Raw genomic sequence first — 12,374 nt, 5'->3', positions numbered from 1 at the left:
CCAGACTGTAGCAATTCAAAAGTTACGTCGAATGAGCCTATCGGCGTATTCCTGGCTATTGTAGTTTAGGAGATATTGGCAGATTTAGCCATTTTGGGGGGGTATGAAAATTTATGAAAAGTTCAATTACACCAAGATTTCTCTATGTTCCCGAGGGCCTACAGTTACAACTCCGCTACCAGAGTGTAGCAATTCAAAAGTTACGTCGAATGAGCCTATCGGCGTATTCCTGGCTATTGTAGTTTAGGAGATATTGGCAGATTTAGCCATTTTGGGGGGTATGAAAATTTATGAAAAGTTCAATTAAACCAAGATTTCTCTATGTTTCCGAGGGCCTACAGTTACAACTCCGCTACCAGAGTGTAGCAATTCAAAAGTTACGTCGAATGAGCCTATCGGCGTATTCCTGGCTATTGTAGTTTAGGAGATATTGGCTGATTTAGCCATTTTGGGGGGTATGAAAATTTATGAAAAGTTCAATTACACCAAGATTTCTCTATGTTCCCGAGGGCCTACAGTTACAACTCCGCTACCAGAGTGTATTAATTCAAAAGTTACGTCGAATGAGCCTATCGGCGTATTCCTGGCTATTGTAGTTTAGGAGATATTGGCAGATTTAGCCATTTTGGGGGGTATGAAAATTTATGAAAAGTTCAATTACACCAAGATTTCTCTATGTTCCCGAGGGCCTACAGTTACAACTCCGCTACCAGAGTGTAGCAATTCAAAAGTTACGTCGAATGAGCCTATCGGCGTATTCCTGGCTATTGTAGTTTAGGAGATATTGGCAGATTTAGCCATTTTGGGGGGTATGAAAATTTATGAAAAGTTCAATTAAACCAAGATTTCTCTATGTTCCCGAGGGCCTACAGCAGGGCCGGCCAACCCGTGGCCCGCGGGCCACATGTGGCCCGCGAAAAGGTTTTGAGTGGCCCGCGAGGTAATTTCCGAGATTTCGAATATCATCAAAAATGGATTGCACAGATTTTGAGCTTGCATGGCCAACCAAAAATTTGATTAGTCTGGCCGCAATACTTGAGATGTGATGTCTAAAATATCAGTTCCGACGCATTGACAGATCCATCAGCCATTCACATATTGGTACATCATCGTACACTACAATAAAGCAGAATAATTTGCGATAGATTTATCAAAGGTCAAAATTTTCTACAAGCTTAGCGCAATATGTTGTCACTCGATTTCTTGTATTTAATATTGTTGCTCTTTTGTGAAAATCGAAGAACACTTAATGTATCAGATTGAGTCTAACTATATTCGCGATTACGAGACAAAGTGTCGTTCAACATATGCGACCTTGCGTTTGCGCTCGCAGTAAGACCGTCCACCGTGAAACCTAGGCACGAAATGATTGATGCATGTTGGTCACAGCTTTCGATATCGATATGTCCATGCGCCGAATAGCCCAGTCCTCGCAAACTTAGCCTAGCGATATACAGCAGGCCCGTAATATAGCCAAGTGACAATATTATTGACCTATGAACTTCAAAAACTTTTCGCGCTTCGCGCGGATAATGGCCCGCGTAAAAGTTCATCAATTGAATGTGGCCCTTTGGCCGAAAAGGTTGGCCAGCCCTGGCCTACAGTTACAACTCCGCTACCAGAGTGTAGCAATTCAAACGTTACGTCGAATGAGCCTATCGGCGTATTCCTGGCTATTGTAGTTTAGGAGATATTGGCTGATTTAGCCATTTTGGGGGGTATGAAAATTTATGAAAAATTCAATTAAACCAAGATTTCTCTATGTTCCCGAGGGCCTACAGTTACAACTCCGCTACCAGAGTGTATTAATTCAAAAGTTACGTCGAATGAGCCTATCGGCGTATTCCTGGCTATTGTAGTTTAGGAGATATTGGCAGATTTAGCCATTTTGGGGGGTATGAAAATTTATGAAAAGTTCAATTACACCAAGATTTCTCTATGTTCCCGAGGGCCTACAGTTACAACTCCGCTACCAGAGTGTAGCAATTCAAAAGTTACACCGAATGAGCCTATCGGCGTATTCCTGGCTATTGTAGTTTAGGAGATATTGGCAGATTTAGCCATTTAGGGGGGTATGAAAATTTATGAAAAGTTCAATTAAACCAAGATTTCTCTATGTTCCCGAGGGCCTACAGTTACAACTCCGCTACCAGAGTGTAGCAATTCAAAAGTTACGTCGAATGAGCCTATCGGCGTATTCCTGGCTATTGTAGTTTAGGAGATATTGGCAGATTTAGCCATTTTGGGGGGTATGAAAATTTATGAAAAGTTCAATTACACCAAGATTTCTCTATGTTCCCGAGGGCCTACAGTTACAACTCCGCTACCAGAGTGTAGCAATTCAAAAGTTACGTCGAATGAGCCTATCGGCGTATTCCTGGCTATTGTAGTTTAGGAGATATTGGCTGATTTAGCCATTTTAAAGGGGGTATGAAAATTTATAAAAAAGTTCAATTAAACCAAGATTTCTCTATGTTCCCGAGGGCCTACAGTTACAACTCCGCTACCAGAGTGTATTAATTCAAAAGTTACGTCGAATGAGCCTATCGGCGTATTCCTGGCTATTGTAGTTTAGGAGATATTGGCAGATTTAGCCATTTTGGGGGGTATGAAAATTTATGAAAAGTTCAATTACACCAAGATTTCTCTATGTTCCCGAGGGCCTACAGTTACAACTCCGCTACCAGAGTGTAGCAATTCAAATTTTACGTCGAATGAGCCTATCGGCGTAATCCTGGCTATTGTAGTTTAGGAGATATTGGCAGATTTAGCCATTTTGGGGGAGTATGAAAATTTATGAAAAGTTCAATTACACCAAGATTTCTCTATGTTCCCGAGGGCCTACAGTTACAACTCCGCTACCAGAGTGTAGCAATTCAAAAGTTACGTCGGATGAGCCCATCGGCGTATTCCTGGCTATTGTAGTTCAGGAGATATTGGCAGATTTAGCCATTTTGGGGAGTATGAAAATTTATGAAAAGTTCAATTAAACCAAGATTTCTCTATGTTCCCGAGGGCCTACAGTTACAACTCCGCTACCAGAGTGTAGCAATTCAAAAGTTACGTCGAATGAGCCTATCGGCGTTTTCCTGGCTATTGTAGTTTAGGAGATATTGGCAGATTTAGCCATTTTGGAGGGTATGAAAATTTATGAAAAGTTCAATTACACCAAGATTTCTCTATGTTCCCGAGGGCCTACTGTTACAACTCCGCTACCAGAGTGTAGCAATTCAAAAGTTACGACGAATGAGCCTATCGGCGTATTCCTGGCTATTGTAGTTTAGGAGATATTGGCAGATTTAGCCATTTTGGGGGGTATGAAAATTTATGAAAAATTCAAATACACCAAGATTTCTCTATGTTCCCGAGGGCCTACAGTTACAACTCCGCTACCAGAGTGTAGCAATTCAAAAGTTACGTCGAATGAACCTATCGGCGTATTCCTGGCTATTGTAGTTTAGGAGATATTGGTAGATTCAGCCATTTTGGGGGGCATCAAAATTTAAGAAAAGTTCAATTAAACCAAGATTTCTCTATGTTCCCGAGGGCCTACAGTTACAACTCCGCTACCAGAGTGTAGCAATTCAAAAGTTACGTCGAATGAGCCTATCGGCGTATTCCTGGCCATTGTAGTTTAGGAGATATTGGCAGATTTAGCCATTTTGGGGGGGTATGAAAATTTATGAAAAGTTCAATTACACCAAGATTTCTCTATGTTCCCGAGGGCCTACAGTTACAACTCCGCTACCAGAGTGTAGCAATTCAAAAGTTACGTCGAATGAGCCTATCGGCGTATTCCTGGCTTTTGTAGTTTAGGAGATATTGGCAGATTTAGCCATTTTGGGGGGTATGAAAATTTATGAAAAGTTCAATTACACCAAGATTTCCCTATGTTCCCGAGGGCCTACAGTTACAACTTCGCTACCAGAGTGTAGCAATTCAAAAGTTAGGTCGAATGAGCCTATCGGCGTATTCCTGGCTATTGTAGTTTAGGAGATATTGGCAGATTTAGCCATTTTGGGGGGAATGAAAATTTATGAAAAGTTCAATTAAACCAAGATTTCTCTATGTTCCCGAGGGCCTACAGTTACAACTCCGCTACCAGAGTGTAGCAATTCAAAAGTTACGTCGAATGAGCCTATCGGCGTATTCCTGGCTATTGTAGTTTAGGAGATATTGGCAGATTTAGCCATTTTGGGGGGTATGAAAATTTATGAAAAGTTCAATTACACCAAGATTTCTCTATGTTCCCGAGGGCCTACAGTTACAACTCCGCTACCAGAGTGTAGCAATTCAAAAGTTACGTCGAATGAGCCTATCGGCGTATTCCTGGCTATTGTAGTTTAGGAGATATTGGCAGATTTAGCCATTTTGGGGGGTATGAAAATTTATGAAAAGTTCAATAACACCAAGATTTCTCTATGTTCCCGAGGGCCTACAGTTACAACTCCGCTACCAGAGTGTAGCAATTCAAAAGTTACGTCGAATGAGCCTATCGGAATATTCCTGGCTATTGTAGTTTAGGAGATATTGGCAGATTTAGCCATTTTGGGGGGTATGAAAATTTATGAAAAGTTCAATTACACCAAGATTTCTCGATGTTCCCGAGGGCCTACAGTTACAACTCCGCTACCAGAGTGTAGCAATTCAAAAGTTACGTCGAATGAGCCTATCGGCGTATTCCTGGCTATTGTAGTTTAGGAGATATTGGCAGATTTAGCCATTTTGGGGGGTATGAAAATTTATGAAAAGTTCAATTAAACCAAGATTTCTCTATGTTCCCGAGGGCCTACAGATACAACTCCGCTTCCAGAGTGTAGCAATTCAAAAGTTACGTCGAATGAGCCTATCGGCGTATTCCTGGCTATTGTAGTTTAGGAGATATTGGCAGATTTAGCCATTTTGGGGGGTATGAAAATTTATGAAAAGTTCAATTAAACCAAGATTTCTCTATGTTCCCGAGGGCCTACAGTTACAACTCCGCTACCAGAGTGTAGCAATTCAAAAGTTACGTCGAATGAGCCTATCGGCGTATTCCTGGCTATTGTAGTTTAGGAGATATTGGCAGATTTAGCCATTTTGGGGGGTATGAAAATTTATTAAAAGTTCAATTAAACCAAGATTTCTCTATGTTCCCGAGGGCCTACAGTTACAACTCCGCTACCAGAGTGTAGCGATTCAAAAGTTACGTCGAATGAGCCTATCGGCGTATTCCTGGCTATTGTAGTTTAGGAGATATTGGCAGATTTAGCCATTTTGGGGGGTATGAAAATCTATGAAAAGTTTAATTACGACAAGATTTCCCTATGTTCCCGAGGGCCTATAGTTACAACTTCGCTACCAGAGTGTAGCAATTCAAAAGTTACGTCGAATGAGCCTATCGATGTATTCCTGGCTATTGTAGTTTAGGAGATATTGGCAGATTTAGCCATTTTGGGGGGAATGAAAATTTATGAAAAGTTCAATTAAACCAAGATTTCTCTATGTTCCCGAGGGCCTACAGTTACAACTCCGCTACCAGAGTGTAGCAATTCAAAAGTTTCGTCGAATAAGCCTATCGGCGTATTCCTGGCTATTGTAGTTTAGGAGATATTGGCAGATTTAGCCAATTTGGGGGGGTATGAAAATTTATGAAAAGTTCAATTACACCAAGATTTCTCTATGTTCCCGAGGGCCTACAGTTACAACTCCGCTACCAGAGTGTAGCAATTCAAAAGTTACGTCGAATGAGCCTATCGGCGTATTCCTGGCTATTGTAGTTTAGGAGATATTGGTAGATTCAGCCATTTTGGGGGGCATGAAAATTTAAGAAAAGTTCAATTAAACCAAGATTTCTCTATGTTCCTGAGGGCCTACAGTTACAACTCCGCTACCAGAGTGTAGCAATTCAAAAGTTACGTCGAATGAGCCTATCGGCGTATTCCTGGCTATTGTAGTTTAGGAGATATTGGCAGATTTAGCCATTTTGGGGGGGGTATGAAAATTTATGAAAAGTTCAATTACACCAAGATTTCTCTATGTTCCCGAGGGCCTACAGTTACAACTCCGCTACCAGAGTGTAGCAATTCAAAAGTTACGTCGAATGAACCTATCGGCGTATTCCTGGCTATTGTAGTTTAGGAGATATTGGCAGATTTAGCCATTTTGGGGGGTATGAAAATTTATGAAAAGTTCAATTAAACCAAGATTTCTCTATGTTCCCGAGGGCCTACAGTTACAACTCCGCTACCAGAGTGTAGCAATTCAAAAGTTACGTCGAATGAGTCTATCGGCGTATTCCTGGCTATTGTAGTTTAGGAGATATTGGCTGATTTAGCCATTTTGGGGGGTATGAAAATTTATGAAAAGTTCAATTAAACCAAGATTTCTCTATGTTCCCGAGGGCCTACAGTTACAACTCCGCTACCAGAGTGTATTAATTCAAAAGTTACGTCGAAAGAGCCTATCGGCGTATTCCTGGCTATTGTAGTTTAGGAGATATTGGCAGATTTAGCCATTTTGGGGGGTATGAAAATTTATGAAAAGTTCAATTACACCAAGATTTCTCTATGTTCCCGAGGGCCTACAGTTACAACTCCGCTACCAGAGTGTAGCAATTCAAAAGTTACGTCGGATGAGCCTATCGGCGTATTCCTGGCTATTGTAGTTCAGGAGATATTGGCAGATTTAGCCATTTTGGGGGGTATGAAAATTTATGAAAAGTTCAATTAAACCAAGATTTCTCTATGTTCCCGAGGGCCTACAGTTACAACTCCACTACCAGAGTGTAGCAATTCAAAAGTTACGTCGAATGAGCCTATCGGCGTTTTCCTGGCTATTGTAGTTTAGGAGATATTGGCAGATTTAGCCATTTTGGAGGGTATGAAAATTTATGAAAAGTTCAATTACACCAAGATTTCTCTATGTTCCCGAGGGCCTACTGTTACAACTCCGCTACCAGAGTGTAGCAATTCAAAAGTTACGTCGAATGAGCCTATCGGCGTATTCCTGGCTATTGTAGTTTAGGAGATATTGGCAGATTTAGCCATTTTGGGGGGTATGAAAATTTATGAAAAGTTCAAATACACCAAGATTTCTCTATGTTCCCGAGGGCCTACAGTTACAACTCCGCTACCAGAGTGTAGCAATTCAAAAGTTACGTCGAATGAGCCTATCGGCGTATTCCTGGCTATTGTAGTTTAGGAGATATTGGTAGATTCAGCCATTTTGGGGGGCATCAAAATTTAAGAAAAGTTTAATTAAACCAAGATTTCTCTATGTTCCCGAGGGCCTACAGTTACAACTCCGCTACCAGAGTGTAGCAATTCAAAAGTTACGTCGAATGAGCCTATCGGCGTATTCCTGGCCATTGTAGTTTAGGAGATATTGGCAGATTTAGCCATTTTGGGGGGGTATGAAAATTTATGAAAAGTTCAATTACACCAAGATTTCTCTATGTTCCCGAGGGCCTACAGTTACAACTCCGCTACCAGAGTGTAGCAATTCAAAAGTTACGTCGAATGAGCCTATCGGCGTATTCCTGGCTTTTGTAGTTTAGGAGATATTGGCAGATTTAGCCATTTTGGGGGGTATGAAAATTTATGAAAAGTTCAATTACACCAAGATTTCTCTATGTTCCCGAGGGCCTACAGTTACAACTCCGCTACCAGAGTGTAGCACTTCAAATGTTACGTCTAATGAGCCTATCGGCGTATTCCTGGCTATTGTAGTTTAGGAGATATTGGCAGATTTAGCCATTTTGGGGGGTATGAAAATTTATGAAAAGTTCAATTACACCAAGATTTCCCTATGTTCCCGAGGGCCTACAGTTACAACTTCGCTACCAGAGTGTAGCAATTCAAAAGTTACGTTGAATGAGCCTATCGGCGTATTCCTGGCTATTGTAGTTTAGGAGATATTGGCAGATTTAACCATTTTGGGGGGAATGAAAATTTATGAAAAGTTCAATTAAACCAAGATTTCTCTATGTTCCCGAGGGCCTACAGTTACAACTCCGCTACCAGAGTGTAGCAATTCAAAAGTTACGTCGAATGAGCCTATCGGCGTATTCCTGGCTATCGTAGTTTAGGAGATATTGCCAGATTTAGCCATTTTGGGGGGTATGAAAATTTATGAAAAGTTCAATTAAACCAAGATTTCTCTATGTTCCCGAGGGCCTACAGATACAACTCCGCTTCCAGAGTGTAGCAATTCAAAAGTTACGTCGAATGAGCCTATCGGCGTATTCCTGGCTATTGTAGTTTAGGAGATATTGGCAGATTTAGCCATTTTGGGGGGTATGAAAATTTATGAAAAGTTCAATTAAACCAAGATTTCTCTATGTTCCCGAGGGCCTACAGTTACAAGTCCGCTACCAGAGTGTAGCAATTCAAAAGTTACGTCGAATGAGCCTATCGGCGTATTCCTGGCTTTTGTAGTTTAGGAGATATTGGCAGATTTAGCCATTTTGGGGGGTATGAAAATTTATGAAAAGTTCAATTACACCAAGATTTCTCTATGTTCCCGAGGGCCTACAGTTACAACTCCGCTACCAGAGTGTAGCAATTCAAATGTTACGTCTAATGAGCCTATCGGCGTATTCCTGGCTATTGTAGTTTAGGAGATATTGGCAGATTTAGCCATTTTGGGGGGTATGAAAATTTATGAAAAGTTCAATTACACCAAGATTTCCCTATGTTCCCGAGGGCCTACAGTTACAACTTCGCTACCAGAGTGTAGCAATTCAAAAGTTACGTCGAATGAGCCTATCGGCGTATTCCTGGCTATTGTAGTTTAGGAGATATTGGCAGATTTAACCATTTTGGGGGGAATGAAAATTTATGAAAAGTTCAATTAAACCAAGATTTCTCTATGTTCCCGAGGGCCTACAGTTACAACTCCGCTACCAGAGTGTAGCAATTCAAAAGTTACGTCGAATGAGCCTATCGGCGTATTCCTGGCTATTGTAGTTTAGGAGATATTGGCAGATTTAGCCATTTTGGGGGGTATGAAAATTTATGAAAAGTTCAATTACACCAAGATTTCTCTATGTTCCCGAGGGCCTACAGTTACAACTCCGCTACCAGAGTGTAGCAATTCAAAAGTTATGTCGAATGAGCCTATCGGCGTATTCCTGGCTATTGTAGTTTAGGAGATATTGGCAGATTTAGCCATTTTGGGGGGTATGAAAATTTATGAAAAGTTCAATAACACCAAGATTTCTCTATGTTCCCGAGGGCCTACAGTTACAACTCCGCTACCAGAGTGTAGCAATTCAAAAGTTACGTCGAATGAGCCTATCGGAATATTCCTGGCTATCGTAGTTTAGGAGATATTGGCAGATTTAGCCATTTTGGGGGGAATGAAAATTTATGAAAAGTTCAATTAAACCAAGATTTCTCTATGTTCCCGAGGGCCTACAGTTACAACTCCGCTACCAGAGTGTAGCAATTCAAAAGTTACGTCGAATGAGCCTATCGGCGTATTCCTGGCTATTGTAGTTTAGGAGATATTGGCAGATTTAGCCATTTTGAGGGGTATGAAAATTTATGAAAAGTTCAATTACACCAAGATTTCTCTATGTTCCCGAGGGCCTACAGTTACAACTCCGCTACCAGAGTGTAGCAATTCAAAAGTTACGTCGAATGAGCCTATCGGCGTTTTCCTGGCTATTGTAGTTTAGGAGATATTGGCAGATTTAGCCATTTTGGGGGGTATGAAAATTTATGAAAAGTTCAATAACACCAAGATTTCTCTATGTTCCCGAGGGCCTACAGTTACAACTCCGCTACCAGAGTGTAGCAATTCAAAAGTTACGTCGAATGAGCCTATCGGAATATTCCTGGCTATTGTAGTTTAGGAGATATTGGCAGATTTAGCCATTTTGGGGGGTATGAAAATTTATGAAAAGTTCAATTACACCAAGATTTCCCTATGTTCCCGAGGGCCTACAGTTACAACTCCGCTACCAGAGTGTAGCAATTCAAAAGTTACGTCGAATGAGCCTATCGGCGTATTCCTGGCTATCGTAGTTTAGGAGATATTGGCAGATTCAGCCATTTTGGGGGGTATGAAAATTTATGAAAAGTTCAATTAAACCAAGATTTCTCTATGTTCCCGAGGGCCTACAGATACAACTCCGCTTCCAGAGTGTAGCAATTCAAAAGTTACGTCGAATGAGCCTATCGGCGTATTCCTGGCTATTGTAGTTTAGGAGATATTGGCAGATTTAGCCATTTTGGGGGGTACGAAAATTTATGAAAAGTTCAATTAAACCAAGATTTCTCTATGTTCCCGAGGGCCTACAGTTACAACTCCGCTACCAGAGTGTAGCAATTCAAAAGTTACGTCGAATGAGCCTATCGGCGTATTCCTGGCTATTGTAGTTTAGGAGATATTGGCAGATTTAGCCATTTTGGGGGGTATGAAAATTTATGAAAAGTTCAATTAAACCAAGATTTCTCTATGTTCCCGAGGGCCTACAGTTACAACTCCGCTACCAGAGTGTAGCGATTCAAAAGTTACGTCGAATGAGCCTATCGGCGTATTCCTGGCTATTGTAGTTTAGGAGATATTGGCAGATTTAGCCATTTTGGGGGGTATGAAAATCTATGAAAAGTTCAATTACACCAAGATTTCCCTATGTTCCCGAGGGCCTACAGTTACAACTTCGCTACCAGAGTGTAGCAATTCAAAAGTTACGTCGAATGAGCCTATCGATGTATTCCTGGCTATTGTAGTTTAGGAGATATTGGCAGATTTAGCCATTTTGGGGGAATGAAAATTTATGAAAAGTTCAATTAAACCAAGATTTCTCTATGTTCCCGAGGGCCTACAGTTACAACTCCGCTACCAGAGTGTAGCAATTCAAAAGTTTCGTCGAATAAGCCTATCGGCGTATTCCTGGCTATTGTAGTTTAGGAGATATTGGCAGATTTAGCCATTTTGGGGGGTATGAAAATTTATGAAAAGTTCAATTAAACCAAGATTTCTCTATGTTCCCGAGGGCCTACAGTTACAACTCCGCTACCAGAGTGTAGCAATTCAAAAGTTACGTCGAATGAGTCTATCGGCGTATTCCTGGCTATTGTAGTTTAGGAGATATTGGCTGATTTAGCCATTTTGGGGGGTATGAAAATTTATGAAAAGTTCAATTAAACCAAGATTTCTCTATGTTCCCGAGGGCCTACAGTTACAACTCCGCTACCAGAGTGTATTAATTCAAAAGTTACGTCGAATGAGCCTATCGGCGTATTCCTGGCTATTGTAGTTTAGGAGATATTGGCAGATTTAGCCATTTTGGGGGGTATGAAAATTTATGAAAAGCTCAATTACACCAAGATTTCTCTATGTTCCCGAGGGCCTACAGTTACAACTCCGCTACCAGAGTGTAGCAATTCAAAAGTAACGTCGAATGAGCCTATCGGCGTATTCCTGGCTATTGTAGTTTAGGAGATATTGGCAGATTTAGCCATTTTGGGGGGTATGAAAATTTATGAAAAGTTCAATTAAACCAAGATTTCTCTATGTTCCCGAGGGCCTACAGTTACAACTTCGCTACCAGAGTGTAGCAATTCAAACGTTACGTCGAATGAGCCTATCGGCGTATTCCTGGCTATTGTAGTTTAGGAGATATTGGCTGATTTAGCCATTTTGGGGGGTATGAAAATTTATGAAAAGTTCAATTAAACCAAGATTTCTCTATGTTCCCGAGGGCCTACAGTTACAACTCCGCTACCAGAGTGTATTAATTCAAAAGTTACGTCGAATGAGCCTATCGGCGTATTCCTGGCTATTGTAGTTTAGGAGATATTGGCAGATTTAGCCATTTTGGGGGGTATGAAAATTTATGAAAAGTTCAATTACACCAAGATTTCTCTATGTTCCCGAGGGCCTACAGTTACAACTCCGCTACCAGAGTGTAGCAATTCAAAAGTTACACCGAATGAGCCTATCGGCGTATTCCTGGCTATTGTAGTTTAGGAGATATTGGCAGATTTAGCCATTTTGGGGGGTATGAAAATTTATGAAAAGTTCAATTAAACCAAGATTTCTCTATATTTCCGAGGGCCTACAGTTACAACTCCGCTACCAGAGTGTAGCAATTCAAAAGTTACGTCGAATGAGCCTATCGGCGTATTCCTGGCTATTGTAGTTTAGGAGATATTGGCAGATTTAGCCATTTTGGGGGGTATGAAAATTTATGAAAAGTTCAATTAAACCAAGATTTCTCTATGTTCCTGAGGGCCTACAGTTACAACTCCGCTACCAGAGTGTAGCAATTCAAAAGTTACGTCGAATGAGCCCATCGGCGTATTCCTGGCTATTGTAGTTTAGGAGATATTGGCTGATTTAGCCATTTTAAAGGGGGTATGAAAATTTATGAAAAGTTCAAT

The sequence above is a fragment of the Botryllus schlosseri genome, chromosome 8, assembly GCF_051294905.1.
Source record: "Botryllus schlosseri isolate E-star chromosome 8, Bs_hap1, whole genome shotgun sequence".
NCBI classification, from domain to species: Eukaryota; Metazoa; Chordata; class Ascidiacea; order Stolidobranchia; family Styelidae; genus Botryllus; species Botryllus schlosseri.
The sequence above is the reverse complement of the archived record's forward strand: the minus strand, read 5'-3'. Positions refer to the sequence as shown.